Below are 21,362 nucleotides of genomic sequence, written 5' to 3'. Positions count from 1 at the left end.
GAGAGTGATGACCCAGTTTAGCTCTGTTGGGTAAAGAGCAGCAAACCATATGGGTCATCGTTAAATGGACAGCCAGTATATTCAGGTCTCTCTCCTAGGTTCTATGGGAAAGAAAGAGTGAGAGGAAAATATTGCCTTCTTCACCTGCTCCACCCCCCATCTTCCACCCTTCGCCTTGGAGAATCACATTGGGAAAAGAATTGATTATGGAGACAGGCTCTCTCAGTGATGCCTAGTAATGAAGGTTATTTCCTTATAGGTATGTTCTACCTAGAAAATAAATCAACTGAGAAAGTCCATCCTACTGGGTGGAATAAGCTTGGTTCACACTCCTCAAGGTCCCTTGACAGGGACCACATGATGAACTAGGCAGCAAACCAAATGCAATCCTTTACCTGAATGTGGCTCATAAACCCAGTCCTCTTGCTTCCCTCTGGTTTGCTACCTAGCCCACCTTGCTCACTCTTCTATCTGTCGTGTGGTTTAGATAAGTCATTAAAGGATTTATTTCACTATTATCATATAATCCAACATGACATTAACAGTGCATTTGACAGCAGATAGATGAAAATTCCAGGCCTTTCTGGATTAGTAACACAGCAAGTTTCATTTTGAAATGACAGGCTGTGAGAGAGCAGTGTCAGCAAAAGGTCCCTCCATTTTCCATGCAGGTATAGGACCTGAAGCTGTTCCCTGCCACATCCCTGACAAGAAAAGGCCAGGGGTTCAATAGTGTGGATGCTGAGCTATCCCATCATTCAAGGACGTGGACCCTTCAGGCTGTGTCTGAGAGTGAAACAAGCCTCTGTGAAGCATACAGAGGGCTTGTGCTGACCACAGAAAACAAGGGAATGGGTTTGGGGAGACAAATAACTAGAAAAATAAGCAGAAACAAATGATCTCCTTTAAATTTTGCTTGGAAGTGTTTCTGGGTGGAGGAGCTTCTCATGAAGGTCTTTTGGTTTTTTCACTCAGAGACAACTTTCTTTCATGTGCTGGCACCACGTATTACCTGAGGAAGTTTGGGAAGGGAGATAGAAAAGGAAAAGGCTGACAATTTGCCTAGCCATTTATCAGAGCATAGGTACTCAAGCAAAATAACCAATGGCCCTTATTTCCTTATACTCACAATGGGAAATTTACAACTCTGAAAGGGCAGTTTTGAAGAAGGCAGCATTCTGTGATGTTTCTTCCTTTAGCATCTCCTGCGTTGGGATTTTCCAGCCTCAGCATACTAAAATCAGATCTCACTGGGTCGATTGAATTATACACACAAATATACAAATTCAGGACACCTTTTAAGTAATCAGTTTGAGACACTACGTGCTCGATGGGAACCCTTCTCCTTTTAAATTGAGTTTTACAGCCAATGGTATGTTTATTTTAACCACAAGATATGTGTCTACTGACTCTATTATTGCATAGCCCAGAGCAAGGTGCCACTAGGACCCGATTTCATTCTAGCAGTGACAGCAAAGCTGGCTGGGGAACACAGCCTGAAGGGGGCTAGGATAACTGAGGAAGAAGAACGGATAAGTGACCTGGAAGATAAGAGAGTGGTAATACCACTCTGTGGTAATACCACAGAGAAGAATAAAGAAAAAGGAATGAAAAGAACTGAGGACAGCCTCAGAGACCTCTAGGATAATATTACAGACACCAACATTTGAATTATAGGGGTTTCAGAAGAAGAAGAGAAAAAGAAAGGGTCTGAGAAATTATTTGAAGAGATTATAGTTGAAAACTTCCCTAATATGGGAAAGGAAATAGTCAAGTCCAGGAAGTGCACAGAGTCCCATACAGGATAAATCCGAGGAGAAACACCCCAAGACACATATTAATCAAACTATTAAAATTTTTAATAGTTCAATAAAAAGTTTAATATCAGTTAAATATCAAAAATTAAATGGGGCTTCCCTGGTGGCTCAGTGGTTGAGAGTCCGCCTGCCAATGCAGGGGACACGGGTTCGTGCCCCAGTCCGGGAAGATCCCACATGCCTCGGAGCGGCTGGGCCCGTGAGCCATGGCTGCTGAGCCTGCGCGTCCGGAGCCTGTGTTCCGCAATGGAGAGGCCACAACAGTGAGAGGCCCGTGTACCGCAAAAAAAAAAAAAAAAAAAAAATTAAATGCAAAGAAAAAATATTAAAAGCAGCAAGGGAAAAGCAACTAATGACATACAAGGGAATCCCCATAAGGTTAACAGCTGATCTTTCAGCAGAAACTATACAAGTCAGAAGGGAGTGGCAGGACATATTTTAGACGATGAAAAGGAAAAACCTACAACCAAGATTACTCTTGCCAGCAGGGATCTCATTCAGATTCGACAGAAAAATTAAAATCCTTACAGACAAGCAAAAGCTAAGAAAATTCAGCACAACCGAACCAGCTTTACAACAAATGCTAAGGTAACTTCTCTAGGCAGGAAGCACAAGAGAAGGAAAAGACCGACAATAACAAACGTAAAACAATTAAGAAAATGGTAATAGGAGCATACATATCAGTAATTACCTTAAATGTAAATGGATTAAATGCTCCAACCAAAAGACACAGACTGGCTGAATGGATCCAAAAACAAGACCCATATATATGCTGTCTACAAGAGACCCACTTCAGACCTAGGGACACATACAGACTGAAAGTGAGGGGATGGAAAAAGATATTCCATGCAAATGGAAATCAAAAGAAAGCTGGAGTAGCAATTCTTGTATCAGACAAAATAGACTTTAAAATAAAGACTATTACAAGAGACAAAGAAGTACACTGCGTAATGATCGAGGGATCAATCCAAGAAGAAGGTAAAACAATTGTAAATATTTATGCACCCAACATAGGCATACCTCAATACATAAAGTAAATGCTAACAGCCATAAAATGGGAAATCGACAGTAACACAATCATAGTAGGGGACTGTAACACCCCACTTTCACCAATGGACAGATCATCCAAAATGAAAATAAATAAGGAAACACAAGCTTTAAATGATAGATTAGACAAGGTGGACTTAATTGATATTTATAGAACATTCCATCCAGAAACAACAGAATACACTTTCTTCTCAAGTGCTCAAGGAGCATTCTCCAGGATAGATCATATCTTGAGTCACAAATCAAGCCTTGGTAAATTTAAGAAAATTGAAATCATATCAAGTATCTTTTCCAAAAAAAAAAAAAAAGTATCTTTTCCGACCACAATGCTATGAGACTAGATATTAATTACCAGAAAAATCTGTAAAAAACAAACACATGGAGGCTAAACAATACACTACTAAATAACCAAGAGATCACTGAAGAAATCAAAGAAGAAATCCAAAAATACCTAGAGAAAAATGACAATGAAAACAGAATGACCCAAAACCTATGGGATGCAGCAAAAGCAGTTCTAGGAGGGAAGTTTATAGCTATACAATCCTAACTCAAGAAACAACTCAAATAAAAAAGCTAACCTTACACCTAAAGCAATTAGAGAGAAGAAGAACAAAAAAAACCCCAAAGTTAGGAGAAGGAAAGAAATCATAAAGATAAGATCAGAAATAAATGAAAACAAAATGAAGGAAATGATAGCAAAGATCAGTAAAACTAAAAGCTTGTTCTTGGAGAACATAAACAAAATTGGTAAACCATTAGCCAGACTCATCAAGAAAAAAAGGGAGAAGACTCAAATCAATAGAATTAGAAACGAAAAAGGAGAAGTAACAACTGACACTGCAGAAATACAAAGGATCATGAGAGATTAATACAACCAACCATATCCCAATAAAATGGACAACCTGGAAGAAATGGACAAATTCTTAGAAAAGCACAACCACCCGAGACTGAACCAGGAAGCAGTAGAAAATGTAAACAGACCAATCACAAGCACTGAAATTTAAACTGTGATAAAAATCTTCCAACAAACAAAAGCCCAGGACAGATGGCTTCACTGGTGAATTCTATCAACATTTAGAGAAGAGGTAACCCCTATCCGTCTCAAACTCTTCCAAAATATAGCAGAGGGAGGAACACTCCCAAACTCATTTTATGAGGTCACCATTACCCTAATACCAAAACCAGACAAAGATGCCACAAAAAAAGAAAACTACAGACCAATATCACTGATCAACATAGATGCAAAAATCCTCAACAAAATACTAGCAAACAGGATTCAACAGCACATTAAAAGGATCAAACAGCATGATCAAGTGGGGTTTATCCCAGGAATGCAAGGATTCTTCAATATACGCAAATCAATCAGTGTGATACACCATATTAACAAATTGAAGGAGAAAAATCATATGATCATCTCAATAGATGCAGAGAAAGCTTTTGACAAAATTCAACACCCAGGGCTTCCCTGGTGGCGCAGTGGTTGAGAGTCCGCCTGCCGATGCAGGGGACACGGGTTCATGCCCCGGTCTGGGAGGATCCCACATGCCGCGGAGCGGCTGGGCCCGTGAGCCATGGCCGCTGAGCCTGCGCTTCCGGAGCCTGTGCTCCGCAGCGGGAGAGGCCACAACAGTGAGAGGCCCGTGTACCACAAAAAAAAAAAAAAAAAAAAAAAAAAAAAAATTCAACACCCATTTATGATACTACTCCAGAACGCAGGCATAGAGGGAACTTACCTCAATATAATAAAGGCCATGTATGACAAACCCACAGCCAACATCTTTCTCAATGGTGAAAAACTTAAACCATTTCCACTACAATCAGGAACAAGACAAGGTTGCCCACTCTCACCACTATTACTTAACAGTTTTGGAAGTTTTAGCCACAGCAATCAGAGAAAAAAAAAGAAATAAAAGGAATCCAAATCAGAAAAGAAGAAGTAAAACTGTCACTGTTTGCAGATGACATGATACTATACATAGAGAATCCTAAAGCTGCTACTAGAAAACTACTACAGCTAATCATTGAGTTTGGTAAAGTGGCAGTATACAAAATTAATGCACAAAAATCTCTTGCATTCCTATACACTAATGATGAAAAATCTGAAAGGGAAATTAAGGAAACACTCCTATTTACCACTGCAACAAAAAGAATAAAATACCTAGGAATAAACCTACATAAGGAGACAAAAGACCTGTATGCAGAAAACTATAAAACACTGATGGAAGAAGTTAAAGATGATACAAACAGATGGAGAGATATACCATGTTCTTAGATTGGAAGAATCAACGTTGTGAAAATGACTATACTACCCAAAGCAATCTATAGATTCAATGCAATCCCTATCAAACTACCACTGGCATTTTTCACAGAACTAGAACAAAAAGTTTCACAATTTGTATGGAAACACAAAAGACTCTGAATAGCCAAAGCAATCTTGAGAAAGAAAAATGGAGCTGGAGGATTCAGGCTCCCTGATTTCAGAGTACACTACAAGGCTACAGTAATTAAGACATTATGGTACTGGCACAAATACAAAAATATAGATCAATGGAACAGGATAGAAAGCCCAGAGATAAACCCACACACATATGGTCACCTTATCTTTGATAAAGGAGGCAAGAATATACAATGGAGAAAAGACAGCCTCTTCAATAAGTGGTGCTGGCAAAACTGGACAGCTAAATGTAAAAGAATGAAGTTAGAACACTCCCTAACACCATACACAAAAATAAACTCAAAATGGATTAAAGACCTAAATGTAAGGCCAGACACTATAAAACTCTTAGAGGAGAACATAGGCAGAACACTCTATGACATCAATCACAGCAAGATTCTTTTTGACCCACCTCCGAGAGAAACGGAAATAAAAGTAAACAAATGGGACCTAATGAAACTTAAAAGCTTCTGCACAGCAAAGGAAACCATAAACAAGATGAAAAGACAACTCTTGATTGGGAGAAAATATTTGCAAATGAAGCAACTGACAAAGGATTAATCTCCAAAATTTACAAGCAGCTCATGCAGCTCAATATCAAAAAACAAACAACCCAATCCAAAAATGGGCAGAAGACCTAAATAGATATTTCTCCAAAGAAAATACACAGATTGCCAACAAACACATGAAAGGATGCTCAGCATCACTAATCATTAGAGAAATACAAATCATCTCACACCAGTCAGAATGGCCATCATCAAAACATCTACAAACAATAAATGCTGGAGAGGGTGTGGAGAAAAGGGAACCCTCTTGCACTGTTAGTGGGAATGTAAATTGATACAACCACTATGGAGAACAGTATGGAGGTTCCTTAAAAAACTAAAAGTAGAACTACCATATGACCCAGCAATCCCACTACTGGGCATATACCCTGAGAAAACCATAATTCAAAAAGAGTCGTGTACCACAATGTTCATTGCAGTTCTATTTACAATAGCCAGGACATGGAAGCAACCAAAGTGTCCATCGGTAGAAGAATGGATAAAGAAAATGTGGCACATATATCAATGGAATATTACTCAGCCATAAAAGGAAATGAAATTGAGTTATTTGTAGTGAGGCGGATGGACCTAGAGTCTGTCATACAGCGTGAAGTAAGGCAGAAAGAGAAAAACAAATACCGTATGCTAACACATATATATGGAATCTAAAAAAAAAAAGTCATGAAGAACCTAGGCGCAAGACGGGAATAAAGACGCAGACCTACTAGCGAATGGACTTGAGGACATGGGGAGGGGAAAGGGTAAGCTAGGACAAAGTGAGAGAGTGGTAGTGTATTTTTGGAGATATATACACTACCAAGTGTAAAATAGATAGCTAATGGGAAGCAGCCACATAGCACAGGGAGATGAGCTCGGTGCTTTTTGTCCACCTAGAGGGGTGGGATAGGAGGGTGGGAGGGAGGGAGACTCAAGAGGGAGGAGATATGGGGATATATGTATATGTATTTCTGATTCATTTTGTTATACAGCAGAAACTAACACACCATTATAAAGCAATTATACTCCAATAAAGATGTTAAAAAATAAATGTTATTCTGTAATTCTACTACAAAATGAGTTAGTACTTCAGAACATGTCTGAAAATGACATTGTCCTCTTAAATGATATTCTACTGAGACAATCGTTTTTAAGGTTTCACTAATTTGGATCAAGAAAAATTAATTTTCTAATATTTAAATTATGACAGTTAAATGACCTTAGTATGTAGCCAGCGTCTATTTTTATTAACATTATATTATTGTATATGTATTTTAAGTCTTGGTTCCTCCATGAAGAACTAACGTAGTAATGACAGTTTTAAATGTCAAAGGTAAAATGCCCTATTTCTTTATTGTTGAAAATAAAAAGACATGTCCCTGCATCAGGGTATTGGTCAAGTAACCTACTAGTCAAGTAAGAGTAGAAGTTTTTCAAAATATTGTTGCAACTTTTTGTTTGGGGGAATTAATTTGGGAGAATTTTTGAAAATAGTCTGAAATTATGTGGAACCAGGCCTGGTAGATAGAGTGGGTTATAAAACTTTGTAGTAATATTTGGTTGATATGTAACTATAATGAAGAGACCAATTTTTCTTTTGGCTCAGAGACGACTCTACCAAAGAGAAATTCTGAAAATGTTTAGAGAAAGGGCAGTACCAGTGGAAGACATAATACATGTGTCCTCATGCATGACTGCCTTGAGGCGGCTCTCATTTGAACTTAAAGATTATGAGATGTTTGCTTACAAATCATCAGTTCAAGAACAGGATGGGAGAGGTTATGTTTATGTTTAAAAAATCTGATTATCAAAGGTAAGAAGTTTCATTTTTCAAGAAAATGAAAACACTTTTTTTTTTTTGCAAACAATACCAGAGTGAAATTATTCTAAGATAACATCTTAGGCAAAGACTCCTAAGAACGCTTTTTATTTTCTAGATTAAAAAAAAAAAGATCCTACACACCCAACATTCCTCTCTATGCCTAAGAAATTAATTTCTCACTACTTTGGGTGATAGCAGCGAAAGTCATTCTGGGGTTAATCAAAAATTTTAAGACAAGGTATATATGACATGGGAACACTGGTATATACAGGCCGTGATTAACTAAGAAGTGTACATAAGTAACTAAGCTGTCCATTAAAAACTTAAAAAAAAAAGGCTGGAAATTTGGCAAAATCTGTGATTTAAAAGCAGTTGATGTTAGTTGTCTTCATTATTAATTTATCTGTTACGATGCATCAGAGAAATTCTCTCTGAATATATCCATTTTACAAGTTTATTGTGGATAAAATAGACCTAAATAAAGCTGCATATATTTAAGTGTACAATTTAATGTTTGTTGGATGTAAACATCCATGAAATCATCACCACAATCAGTATTGTGAATACATCTATCACCCCCAAAAGTTTCCTCATGCCCCTCTGTAATTCGTCCCTCCCCAGACAACCACGAATTTGCTTTCTGTCACTATAGATTCTGTTACAAGATTTTATATGAATGGAGCCATTCCATATCTGCTCTCTTTTGTCTGGCTTCTTTCACTCAGCCTAATTATTCTGAGATTCATCTGTGTTGTTGTATGTATCAGTATTTTATTCCTTTTTATTATTATTTATCCCTTTTTATTCTACTTATTCCAGATATTTCTATTTATTTATTTAATTTCCTTTTATAGATATACCAGAGTTTGTTTATCCATTTATCTGTTGATGCTCATTTGAGATGTTTACAGTTTTTATTCATAAAGCTGCTATGAACATTTATGTACAAATCTTTGTATAAACATATGATTTCTTTTCCCTTGAGTTGTAGTTAAGTGTACATTTAAATTTTTAAGAAACTGCCAGTTTTCCAAAGCAGTTGTACCCTTTCTCACTTCCACCAGCAGTGTATGAGATTTCTGGCTCCTTCTTATCCTCCCCAGTACTTGGTACAGTCAGCTTCTTTCAGTTTTAACCCTTCTAATGCGTGTGAAGTGATACCTCATTGTGGTTTTGGTTTTTTTTCTGCGGTACGCGGGCCTCTCACTGTTGTGGCCTTCTCCCGTTGCGGAGCACAGGCTCCGGACGCGCAGGCTTAGCGGCCATGGCTCACGGGCCCAGCCGCTCCGCGGCATGTGGGATCTTCCCGGACCGGGGCACGAACCCGTGTCCCCTGCATCGGCAGGCGGACCCCCAACCACTGCGCCACGAGGGAAGCCCTCTCATCGTGGTTTTGATTTGCATTCTCCTGATGGATAATGATGTTGAACTTTTCATGTTTTTATTTGGCATCAATATTTCTTCTTCAGTGAAGTGTCTGTTCAAATTTTACCAGTTTTCACTGGGTTGCTTATCTTGTTAATTAGTCATGAGTTCTTTATATAGCTTAGACACAATTCCTTTGTCAGATATATATCTTGTAAATATTTTCTTCTAGGCTGTGGCTTTCATAACAATGCTGTTTGAAGAGCAAAACTTTTGACTTTTGATACAGTCTCATTTACTGATTTTTTTCTTTTGGGGTTGTGCTTTCAGTGTCATGTTTTAAAGTCTTTACCAAATTCAAGGTCGCTAAGATTTTCTCCTATGTTTTCTTCTAGAAGTTTTATAGTTTTAGCTCTGACATTTAGGACTATGAGCCACGTTGAGTTAAATTTTATGTGTGATATCAGTTAAGAGTCAAGGTATATTTTATTTCATTTTTGCATAAGGCTACCCAGTTGTTCCATCACTTATCCTCAGTGGACTGTGGTTTCCTGATTTGTAAAATGGGATTACGTCTTCCATCTCGAAAGTTTGTTGTGGAAACTAAATAAAACAATACATGTACAGTGCCTAGGACCTGATAGGCACTTAATAAATATAATTTCCTTCCTATACCCCTCCCAAAAAAAAACTCTTAAAAAAAAACTATGGAATACTACTCGCTGTGTATTAGAAAATGATTTATCACTTAGTACAAGATTTAATTAAAGATACGAGCAAAGAATTAATAGACTCTTGAAAGTTTGGTGCTAGAAAGGTTTTCAAAGCTTATTTCATCCAACCCTGTCCTTTCAAGATGGAGAACATGAAACCTGAGGGCTGACATGATTCACCCAAGGTCATTCACCAAGATGGTGGCAAAGATGGGCTAGAACCCAACCCCTTAGCCCTCATCTCAACTCTTACTCATCATTACTTAATTGAAAGGTGGGCTACAAACAAATTTTTCAGAGTGAAAAATCACCACATACATTGAAATAGAACAGTTTTAAAAGAGACATATAGGACTTCCCTGGTGGCGCAGTGGTTGAGAGTCTGCCTGCCGATGCAGGGGACGCAGGTTCGTGCCCCGGTCCGGGAGGATCCCGCATGCCGCAGAGCGGCTGGGCCCGTGAGCCATGGCCGCTGAGCCTGCGCGTCCAGAGCCTGTGCTCCGCAACGGGAGAGGCCACAACAGTGAGAGGCCAGCGTGAAACATATAGTAATTTCCTCACAAAATTATTACTGATTACATCTAATAGCCTGAAAGTGTTAACACACAATCTTCTATCCAACAAAATTGAATTCATTATAGGTGGCTATTAAAATATTTGGGAATAAGTGTTAGGAGTAGATTCACAACATTATTGAGAGTTTTTTTAATGAATAAAAAAGGAAAATATTTATATATTTGGCTATGTGAAAATTAAAAATTTTGCCTGACAGAAGACATCATAAATTAGAATTTTAAAAAATGAGACAAATTAGAAAAAAGTGGCAAGCTATATTAAAAGCTTGATTGATACACTTAATATATGATGAGCTGTCACGGATCCAGGGAAAACATGAAGACCCCAGCAGAATTTAGGCAAGGGGTACATACAAGTCCCAGATAAACACACATAACCATTAAGCAGAAGGAAAGAGTCTCAACCGACTAACATTTAAAGATCATATCTGAAAAAATGAGATACATATTTACGTCAGAGATCGCCAAAAATTTGAAAAGAGTAATAATACCCCACACCTTGGTGAGGGTGTGGAAAAAGGGCCCCTTTCATGTATGCTGTTGCTGTGAGCCTAGTATTGACACAACTTTCTTGGAGGGCAATTTGGTAATTTCTATGAAAAATTCCATGAAATGATTGACCCAGAAATGCCATTGCCATGAATTTATCTTATAAAAATACCTACCCAAGTGCCTAAAGATATTTTTATTAAGACATACATTGCAGACTGGGTTGAATATCAAAAACTGAGAAACCAACAAAATGTCCACTCACCAATGAATCGTGTAAAAATAGAGGGATGATGCATTTGTATGGCATGCTCTGCTGTTCTCAGAAGAATGAAGTTGCTCTATATATACCACCTGGAAAAGCGTCAATGATGTCAATGACGCATTAAGTGAAAAAGCAAATTGTAAAGATGTGTAGGCTGATCCTACTTTGTAAAAGCGGGGAAGGGAGAAATAGGTATTTGAATATGCACGGAAGAAAGCTTTACTCGGACTCCTTAGTTAAAAGTGACAGAATGAGGAGGAACTAGCATAAGCCAGAAGGAATTGTTTGGCTCCCATCACTGGGAACCCACAGGTACAGTTGGCCCAAGGGGTGGCTGGATCTGGGGGCTCAGGCAATGTTCTCATTGTCTCCCACTGATTCTGCCTCCCTCCATGTTTCATCCTCATTCTTTTTCATCCTAGACAGCCTCCTCCCTCATGCAGCTCAAAAATATGGCCACTGGTAATCTAACTTCAGAGTAAGAGAATTTCTTGCCACGTCCCGCAGGAACCACAGATAGGACTCTGACATTTCCGTCCCACTCCTGTTAGGGATCAAGCCTTTTCCTGAAGCAATGACTTGGGTCGAGGGGCCAGGGCTCATTCTCAGCGGCAGGTGAAGCTCCTGATTCCATCTCTGGGAGCAGTGGGAGCACAAGTGTGGGCTCAGACTGGGGGCCAGTGGTTCCCCACAGGTAGGACTTCTACTAAACAACCAGTATCTACTACACACTGGATATCTTTAATAACAATAACATTAGGAAGTGGGTTATTATTGTAATTGAAAAATGCAAAGGTTGGGACTCCAGAAAATGGTATAAAAAACAAACAGCAAACCAGGAGTCCTATCTCACCTTTAATCAGATGCCCTTTTCAAGATTTAAAAGAACAAAGACACACACACACAGAGGCACATTTTTCCATTATTTTGTCAAAATGTGGCATAGGTCTTTCTTGGCAACAAAGTAGTTAATTTCTTCTGGAAAGATACCGGGAAAGGAATTTTTACTGAAGAGGCTGATTCAACCTTTTCTGGGAGCAGAGACGCTTATATTTTGTGAGATAAGTGAAGGGAATGTAGAGGCCGGGGTGCGTGCTGAAGTGGCTCTGTGTGAGCTCGTCCTGGAGCCCCTCAGGGCAGGAGGACTGGAGGGTAAGGCCAGCCCCAGGCTTTCTGACAGCTTCTGCACGGGCGGTAAATGCCCCCAGAATGGATCTTTCTCTCCAGAAAGCAGTCAGTGCACTCTGTCTGTCACACTTGCTGCTGACTGCCTTCTCCCCATCAGCCCCCACTGCCACCCCCCAGTAGGTCCGTCAAAGAGAAACCAGGAATCAGGAATGCAAGACCTAACAGTTAAACCATTCACAAATCCTGCATTTGAGATAAATCAGATAGGAGCTATAATGAAGTTCCTGTATTTACTACCTTTGAATAAAAGATTTACTTTGCAAATTATAGGGTAAATAAGATTGCAGAGGAGAGGGGAAAGCTACTTTTCAAGCACCCTTCACTATTTCAGAAACATCCATCAACAGGTAATCAACTGATAAGCCAGTGACTAATGATAAATCACTGCTGTCTATTCAATCAAGTATTTTTTTTAAATCCTCTTTTACTGGACACTATAGCCTGGTTCCTCATTTCTGTGTATATCCTCGAGTAATTAAACAAAGTGTAATTCAGAATGTTTTACTAATTCAGATTACTGGAAAGTTTTTATTGTAGGATAGTTAAGACTCAGATGTGACGTCTGGTATCAGATGTGACGTCTGATATCAGGTGTGATTTCTGGCATAGTTATAGTGGTTAAGACTTTTGAGTCAGATCTGGTTCAAGTTCAGGTTCTATAATTTAATGCCATCTTGGGCAAGTTGCTTGCCTCTCTGAGCCTCAGTTCTCTCATCTATATAACTGGATAACCATACCCCTCTTATGAAATTGCTGTGAGGATTCAGTGAGAAGCTTAGCACATAGTAATCCATAAGTAAATATTAGCTTTAGTTTTTAATCTTTTTAGTCATGTATTGTGTTTTAAATGTAACTGACTCTCCTAGGTTCCCAAGACATTTCCTTTTTAAAGTTTTGATTTAGTGAGAACAGAATAGAGTGAGAAAAGAATAGGGCTGGCTTTAAACACATGTTGGCCAAGGGCTCAGCTGTTCAGTACAATAGGTCATGTAGTATATGAAGGGAAAAAAGTCTATCATCTGAATCAATCTGTCAACTTTAGTTCATTGATTTTATAGGATTTGTGGATTCTTCCCTTAAGAGAGCAACCTTCACCATTATGTTCTACCTTTCCATTAACAGACAGATGAACAAATAAACAAACAAACAGACAAGCAAAATTCTCCTCCACAGAGTTAGGCAGTATTTTTATCTATTCAGCCTTGGGAGAGTCCACCAGCACAGATGGTTCCCATTTCAATAACTAGTGTAGGGCACTTGCAGGCAGTGTTTACCCACAGACAGCACTGAGTGATGAGCTAGGAAATTGTGAGGCAGGTCAAGCAACTCCGATCAAGTAAAGTGACAAATTGGGAAACAATATTTGGCACACTTGTAACAAGCAAAGGCTATAAAATACTAATATCAGAATGTAAAAATATAAAAGAGACTCTACCAATCAATCAGAAATGCCAAACAATCCAAAAGAAGAATGATACTAGGTTAGTCTCTGCCAAGTCACAAAAGAAATTCAAAAGGTTAAGAATTTATGAGAAGAAGCTGAGCCTCATCAGGAATCAGAGAAATTCAAATGAAACCAATGGTGGCTCACCATTTTTGATTATCAGACTTGCAAAAGTTAAAAACAATGATAAATACCTAATGTTGAGGATTTCAAGGAATGGATATTCTCTTAAATTACATATTTTTTCTATTGCTGCAGTTACAAATTGCCACAAACTTAGTTGCTTAAAACAACACAAATTTATTACCTTATGTTGGTTAGAAGTCCAATAAGAGTCTCACTGGGCTAAGATCAAGGTGTCAGACGGGGCTGCATTCCTTTCTGGCACCTCTGAGGAGGATCCATTTCCTTGCTTTTTCCAGCTTCTAGAGGAAACCAGCATACCTGGACTCCTTCTTCCATCTTTAAACACAGCAATGTTGCATTTTCTTTGATCATTCTTCTGCTGTAGTCACATCTCTCTCTGACCACAGCTGGGAAAAATTCTCTGCTTTTAAAGATTCATGTGATTAGGTTGGACCCAATCAGATAATCCAGGATAATCTCCCCATCTCAAGGTCTTTAACCTTAGTCACATCTACAAAGTCCCTTTTGCCAGATAAGGTAGCATATTCCCAGGTTCTCAGAATTAGGACGTGGACATCTTTGGGAGGGAGCATATTCTGCCTATCATATTAATGGTGATAGTCTAATCTATTTGAAGGAGACTTTGGAAGTACAATCAGCCCTCCGTATTCACAGATTTCTGCATCTGTAAGTTCAACCAACCTCGAATTGAAAATATGCGGAAAAAAATTTTAATTTCAGAAAATCCAAAAAGTAAAATTTGACTTTGCCACACTGGCAACTATTTATATAGCATGTACATTGTATTTACAACTATATACATACCATTTACATTGTATTAGGTGTTATAAGTAAACTAGAGGTGATTTAAAGTATATGGGAGGATATGCCTATGTTATATTCAAATACTACACCATTTTTTATAAGGGACTTGAGCATCCACAAATTTTGGTATCCTGATGGGTCCTGGAGAAAATCCCCCATGGATACTGAGGGACAACAGTGTATGCAAACCTACTAACGCAGAAATTTGACCTTTGATTATCTATCCTACAGAAAACTTGCACATTTGTATGGAAGTGTGTGTCCAGAGACCTTCATTGCAGCATCATTTATGAAAGCAAGAGATTAAAACAAATGAAATACACCTCAAAAAAGGATTTTTAAGTAAATTATGTCTGTGTTAGCAGGTAGCAGTTAAAAATACAAATACAGGCAGATCTCTATGTGCTGATATGAAAATATCCCCAGAACATATGGTTAAGTGAAAAAAAGAAAAGAAAAAAAAAAACAAAACAAGTTGAAGATATACTAAAATAAACATTTAAATGGAACCTTATAGTTTAAGAATTTTTAAAATGTCTGGAAGGATCCTCACTAAACCTTTGAGAAGTAGAGTGAAATTGAGGATAGAGGATGGAGGGGATATTCACTTTATCTTTCTTGATAAGCAGATAGATGATAGATAGATGATAGATGAACGATAGGGATATCTATTTATCTCTGTAATGTTTGAATTTTCACAGGAGTGTATTCACATTTACTTGTATTTTTAAAAAATATTGTTTAAAATCAAAGTGCACTGGACTTTGGCTAAGTCATGAACATAGCTACAAGATGTACGCTACTCACAAGGCTTGAGTTCACTAGTCTGTAAATTTAGGGGGTTGAACACAAAGACTAAATTCCACCTCTAGATTTAATAAGTAGATATAGCAAAACATTTTAACTCAATTTAGTAGTATTTTGGTCATCTGGGAAAAGGAAAGCAATAATTACTTTATTGATTTTTAAAATCATGCCCTATGGGCTTCCCTGGTGGCGCAGTGGTTGAGAGTCCGCCTGCCGATGCAGGGGACATGGGTTCGTGCCCCGGTCCGGGAAGATCCCACATGCCGCAGAGCGGCTGGGCCCGTGAGCCATGGCCGCTGAGCCTGTGCGTCTGGAGCCTGTGCTCCGCAATGGGGGAGGCCACAACAGTGAGAGGCCCGCGTACTGCAAAAAAAAAAAAGAAAAAAAAAATCATGCCCTAAATTTTCTGGAATGACCTTGACTTTAAACATTTAAAAATTTTGATTCTGTAAATATATTAGTACTTGTCAAATTGTGTGACTAAATTTGGATTCAGACAATATTATCTCCACAGGTATTCTAGTACACTGCTAGTGGTAATGTAAATTGGTACGTTCTTTCTAAAAAGCAAATCACAATAGTCGAAAGCTTTAAAAAAGTTTGATCTTTGACCTAGTAATCCCACATGTAGACCTTTATTCTAAGAAAAAAAATTAAAAGCAATCTAAATGTCCAAAAATATAGAAATGGTTCAATAAATTAAGTTGTACGTGCAGGGGACATTATTATACAGCCATTGAAAATATCTCAAAGAAATATTAATAACCAGGGAAATTTACAATTAACTATTGAGTGAAAAAATATAGAGAGACATGTATATATATCCTGTCCACTATATAGGTTTTATTCATTGGGCCTAGAATAAAGATTGGAAGGGAATGTACCAAAATGGTAATGACGAGTGACTCTAGGTTGTGATATTTTAAATACTTCTAGGCAATTTTCAAGTATTACTTTTATAATCATTAAATAAAATTTATAATAATCTCTGTACTTATAAATTACAGTTAGCTCTTCAAATGAAAAATTTCACTCAGAGTTTATAGAAAAATCAGTAATTCTCTTTACATTTGAAAAATCGTCTTCTTTTTCTTTCTTCCTTCTGCTTGTTTTGGGTTTACTCTTCTGTTTCTAGTTTCCTAAGGTGGAAGGTTAGCTATAGATTTGAGATCTTTCTTTTTAAATATAAGTCTTTAGAGCTATAAATTTTCTTCTAAGCACTGACTTAGCTGTATCCCATAGTTTTCAACATGACGTATACTTTATCAAAGTAGTTTCTACTTTCCCTTATGAGTTCACCTTTGACCCATTGGTTTTTTAGGAGTGTGTTTTTAAAAATTTCCATATAATTGTGAATTTTCCAAATTTCCTCCTAATATTTTTTTCTAATTTAATTCCATTACAGTCAGAGAATATACTTTGTATGATTTCAGTCCTCTTGTTTATGGCTAACATGTGGTCTATCCTGGAGACTGTTCCATGTGACTTTGAGAAGAATGTGTATTTTGCTGCTGTTGATTGGAATGTTCTATATATGTCTGATAGGTCTAGTTAGTTGGTTTATAGTGTTGGTCAAGTCTTACATTTTCGTATTGACCCTCTGCCTATTCTGTCCTTCACTGGAAATGGGATGTTGAGGCCTCCCCAACTATGATTGCTGAATTGTCTATCTCCCTTCAGTTCTGTCCATTTTTGCTTATGTACTTTGGGTTCTGTTGTCAGATGCATATATGTTTATAATTGTTATGTCTTCCTGACAGATTGACCATAGATTGAAACTTTTATAATATTTTTTATGTCTGGTAACAGATTTTGTCTTAAAGTCTATTTTTTCTTTCTGATGTTAATATAGCCACTCCAGCTTTCTGTTGGTTATTGCTTGCATGGTGTAGTTTTTCCATCCAATCTGTTTGTATCCTTGAGTATAAAGTGTGTCTTCTGTAGGCACCAAGCAGTTGGATTATTTTTTTAAATCTGTTCTACTTCTAGCTTTTTTTTTTCTCTTACATCTTCATTGGAGTATAATTGCTTTACAATGGTGTGTTAGTTTCTGCTTTATAACAAAGTGAATCAGCTATACATATACATATATCCCCATGTCTCCTCGTTCTTGTGTCTCCCTCCCAATCTCACCCCTCTAGGTGGTCACAAAGCACCGAGCTGATCTCCCTGTGCTTTGAAGCTGCTTCCCACTAGCTATCTATTTTACATATGGTAGTGTATATATGTCCATGCCACTCTCTCACTTCGTCCCAGCTTACCCTTCCCACTCCCCATGTCCTCAAGTCCATTCTCTACGTCTGCGTTTTTATTCCTGTCCTGCCCCTAGGTTCTTCAGAACCATTTTTTCCCCCTAGATTCCATATATGTGTGTTAGCATACGGTATTTGTGTTTCTCTTTCTGACTTACTTCACCCCTACCTCTAGCGTTTAATTGACGTGTTTAATCCATTTGTATTTAATGTAATTACTGACAAGGTAGGATTTAGAGCTGCCGTTTTCTATTTGTTTTCTATGTCTTATCTTTTTTATTCTTTGGTTGATCTGTCACTGCTTTCTTTTGTGTTAAATAGATATTTTTTAGTGTGCCATTGTTGTCTATTTTAGTTAGTTTCTTAGTGGTTGTCCTGGGGATTACAATAAACATCTTAACTTAAAATAGTCTAGTTTAGATTAATACCAGACTAATTTTAATAGCATAAAAAACCTTGGCTCCAATACAGCTCCATTTCAGTTCTCAACCCTTCCTGTGTGAGAATAGCTTTTGGAGGGATATTCATTGTTTCCTTTCTGCTAGTAAGCACTGGTTATGTCTCACTTTAACTAATGGGTATGTCTTAAAGAATTCCTAATTTCTAGTTAGGGGTGAAATGAAGAGAGAAAGTAACCATATTAGCCATGTAAGCAGAGAACATGGCACCTCCAGTTCACATAGGAGATTTTGAAGGAGGCATCCCCATTCACTGAGCTTTCGCAGTTTTCATTTGGCAGCTCATAAAGTGATTTTATGTGCAACTGAAAAAATGTAAAAACATTTCCCACGTGCTTTAAAAAAACTATAATGCATTTTCAAATACAAAGGGCTATAGGGAGATTTCCTGACAAGCTTGAATAAAGGTAGGAATTTCAATTTTTTATGAGATTCTTTAAGCACTGAGTCTAAGGCAGCAGTAGCTCACTCTTGCTAGCTATGAACGCATTGTAACTCCCAAGCTGAAGAGAGGTAAATGAGCATTCCAGGGTCTGCAAAATGAAAAAAATACATTTGCAGTTCATGTGTCACAGAAACAATTATTCTTCAAGTTTTATCATCAGGAAGTGAGAAAGGCAAATCACCCTGTATATATACATTCACAAACATACATTTATATAATGTATAACACATCTCTTTGTATTGCAATGATATTTGGCCATGGCTTGTATACAGTAGTTTCCATATGGTCTTTCAAACCATGTGCATCAGTTCAACTCAAAATAGCTTGGTGTTGGTGTTAGGCAGATCTGAACTTGAGTCATGGTGTTGCCACTTACTCCCAGTGTGACTTGATACTTCATCTCTTAATCATTTAATCTCTTTATGACTCAGTTTCTTCAACCAAAAATATTGACTTAAATTTGGTACCCACCTCACAGAGCAACTGAGATGATGAATCAATGTGATTAGCTATTGCTAATAATGTAAGTATTAATTAAAAATAATAACAGAAACTATTTTGAGCACCTGCTACATGCAAACCAAGGTATTAGGGCCTAAAGACAAATGGTAGATGGAATATATTGAACCCATGTGATTCAAATATGCTTCAAGCTAAGTCTGAGAAACAAGAAATAATGACATACAGAATGCTGATATAAATCAAAGCAAATCTCAATGGAATTTCTAGGAGAATTGGGGACAATAGGATTAAAGTAGAAATAGAATTGGCATTGGAATGTGTCTACTTAACGTCTTCAACATACTGATTAAAATAGCTCTTTTTTTTTTTTGGCAAATCTTCACTGTACTTGTACTTTCTTCAATACCCTGAAGAAGTTCTATTAGTATTGATTGGTCTTTGAGTTCAATAATAGATTACCTTCATTTTTTACAACTTAAGGTTTTTTAAAAATTATATTTATAAATGTTTGTAAAGTAAATTATGATTTAAATGGTTCTGAATGAGTTTCATGCTTTCTAGTCATCACATTTTGTTCATTGCACTCCTTACTTAAAATATATTCCCATCTCTTATCTGTCAACTCAAATCCTATCCAGTCTTTCAGAATCATCACCAATACCACTTCTTCTCTGAACTTTTTGACAAATCTGGGTTTTTATCTGGAGCATAGAGTTCAGCAAGGCTTTTAATTTTTTTTTCAGAGATGGAAACGTGGCCATTTAAAAGTAGTTTTTGGTTTTATAGGAAAACTTTTTATTTTGATAAAGAATTCTAACATGCATTTTGATTATGCAAAAGTAAAGCCAAAACGCTACTCTGGAATGGGTACACTAGGGGCCATAAGTAGCCAAACTACTTTGCACAAAGATGTCAATATTTGACTTTACCATGGCAAGACTTACATCTTGTATAAATTAGCTTTTGCCACAATAATGGTGCATAACAAACAACCTCAAAACACAGTGACTGAAACAAAAGTTCTTTATTTTCACAGATCTGTGAGTCACCTGGGTTGGTTTTGCTTCACATTGCAGATCTGCAAATCTGGGTCTTTCCCTCATGTCTTTCATCCTCCTTGGTCCCACTGGGCTCTTCAGGACACATTCTTCTCATGGTGATGGCAAAGGCACAAGGGCAAAGCCCAACATAAATACTTTTCAAACTAATTTTTGCATTGCAGCAGCTAACATCCTACAACCCAAAGCAAAACACATGTCCGAGTAAAAGTCAAGAGGCAGAGACTTTAGTAGGAGAGAATATAAAGCTATAAGGCAGAGGGTGTAGATACAAGAAGTGGTGAAGAATTGGGTCCAATAATTCAATCTATCAGATATCTCCATAAAGATATCAATTGAAACTGAGTGAGGGATTTGGGATTTGGAGTTCCACTTGCTGGACCAGGGAAAGGAGAGCAGAAGATAAACAATCTTCACAATGCAAGAACAGGTGGGAATTAATGAGAGAGTTGGCTGTGACCATTTTGTGATACCCAAGTTCCTTGGCAGAGTCCCTTAAATGTTACTGCTTGATAGTAACTGGGTTGGGGGAATTAAGACAGGCCCATGAGCAAAGCAGAGTCAGGAACATTGGATAGACAATCTAGTTTTGGAATGATTGTAGAATTTGTCTGCAATAAGATGCCTGGCCATGAAGACAAGCAACAATGAGAGAGAATTGTGGGAAATAAGTGTTTTCCTCCAGGGTTTTTAGAAATATTCAATGTGGGCAACCCAACGAACACTAAACTTTCTGCTAATATGGGCATATAGAGTCTGCTGTTTGAGATATCACAGTGGTATAATAACTGTGAAGCAAGACATGCCTAATTCAAGCAGCTTTACAAGTGATATCATTAATTATAACTTGTCTGTTTTAGATTAGACTAAGTTTTAGTCACTTACTGGACCTCTTAGCCCAAACTCATTTATTTGGATGCAAAAGTAACATATCCCTGTAGGCTTAAGTCATATGTCTCATGATCACTTATATATCTCTTATCATTTACGCAGTCCATACATATGAAACCCAAGCTATATACAAGATAAACAGCTATGTAAAACAAAGTTTCTAATTTCAAATTATCGGTCCAAATAAAGTGATAACACTATAAGACAGAAGATACAAAGTCTATAGATATTTTGACGAGACAGGCACTATTCAGTGAAAATCTTGACCTATAAAAGTTTAAAACAAACCTGATCGTAGTAAAAATCCCTTAATGTTTTTATTTTTCTATTTAAAAAA

General features: G+C 37.5%; 1 protein-coding gene across 19 annotated transcripts in view; it reads left to right on the top strand.

Annotated features, from left to right (window-relative positions):
* MTERF1 (mitochondrial transcription termination factor 1) overlaps positions 1 to 21,362 on the top strand; it is a 547,773-nt gene that overhangs the window by 440,131 nt on the left and 86,280 nt on the right. The window lies entirely within an intron of this gene.

The sequence above is a fragment of the Orcinus orca genome, chromosome 9, assembly GCF_937001465.1.
Source record: "Orcinus orca chromosome 9, mOrcOrc1.1, whole genome shotgun sequence".
NCBI classification, from domain to species: Eukaryota; Metazoa; Chordata; class Mammalia; order Artiodactyla; family Delphinidae; genus Orcinus; species Orcinus orca.
Note: the sequence above shows the minus strand (reverse complement) of the source record. Positions and strands in the feature narration are given on the sequence as shown.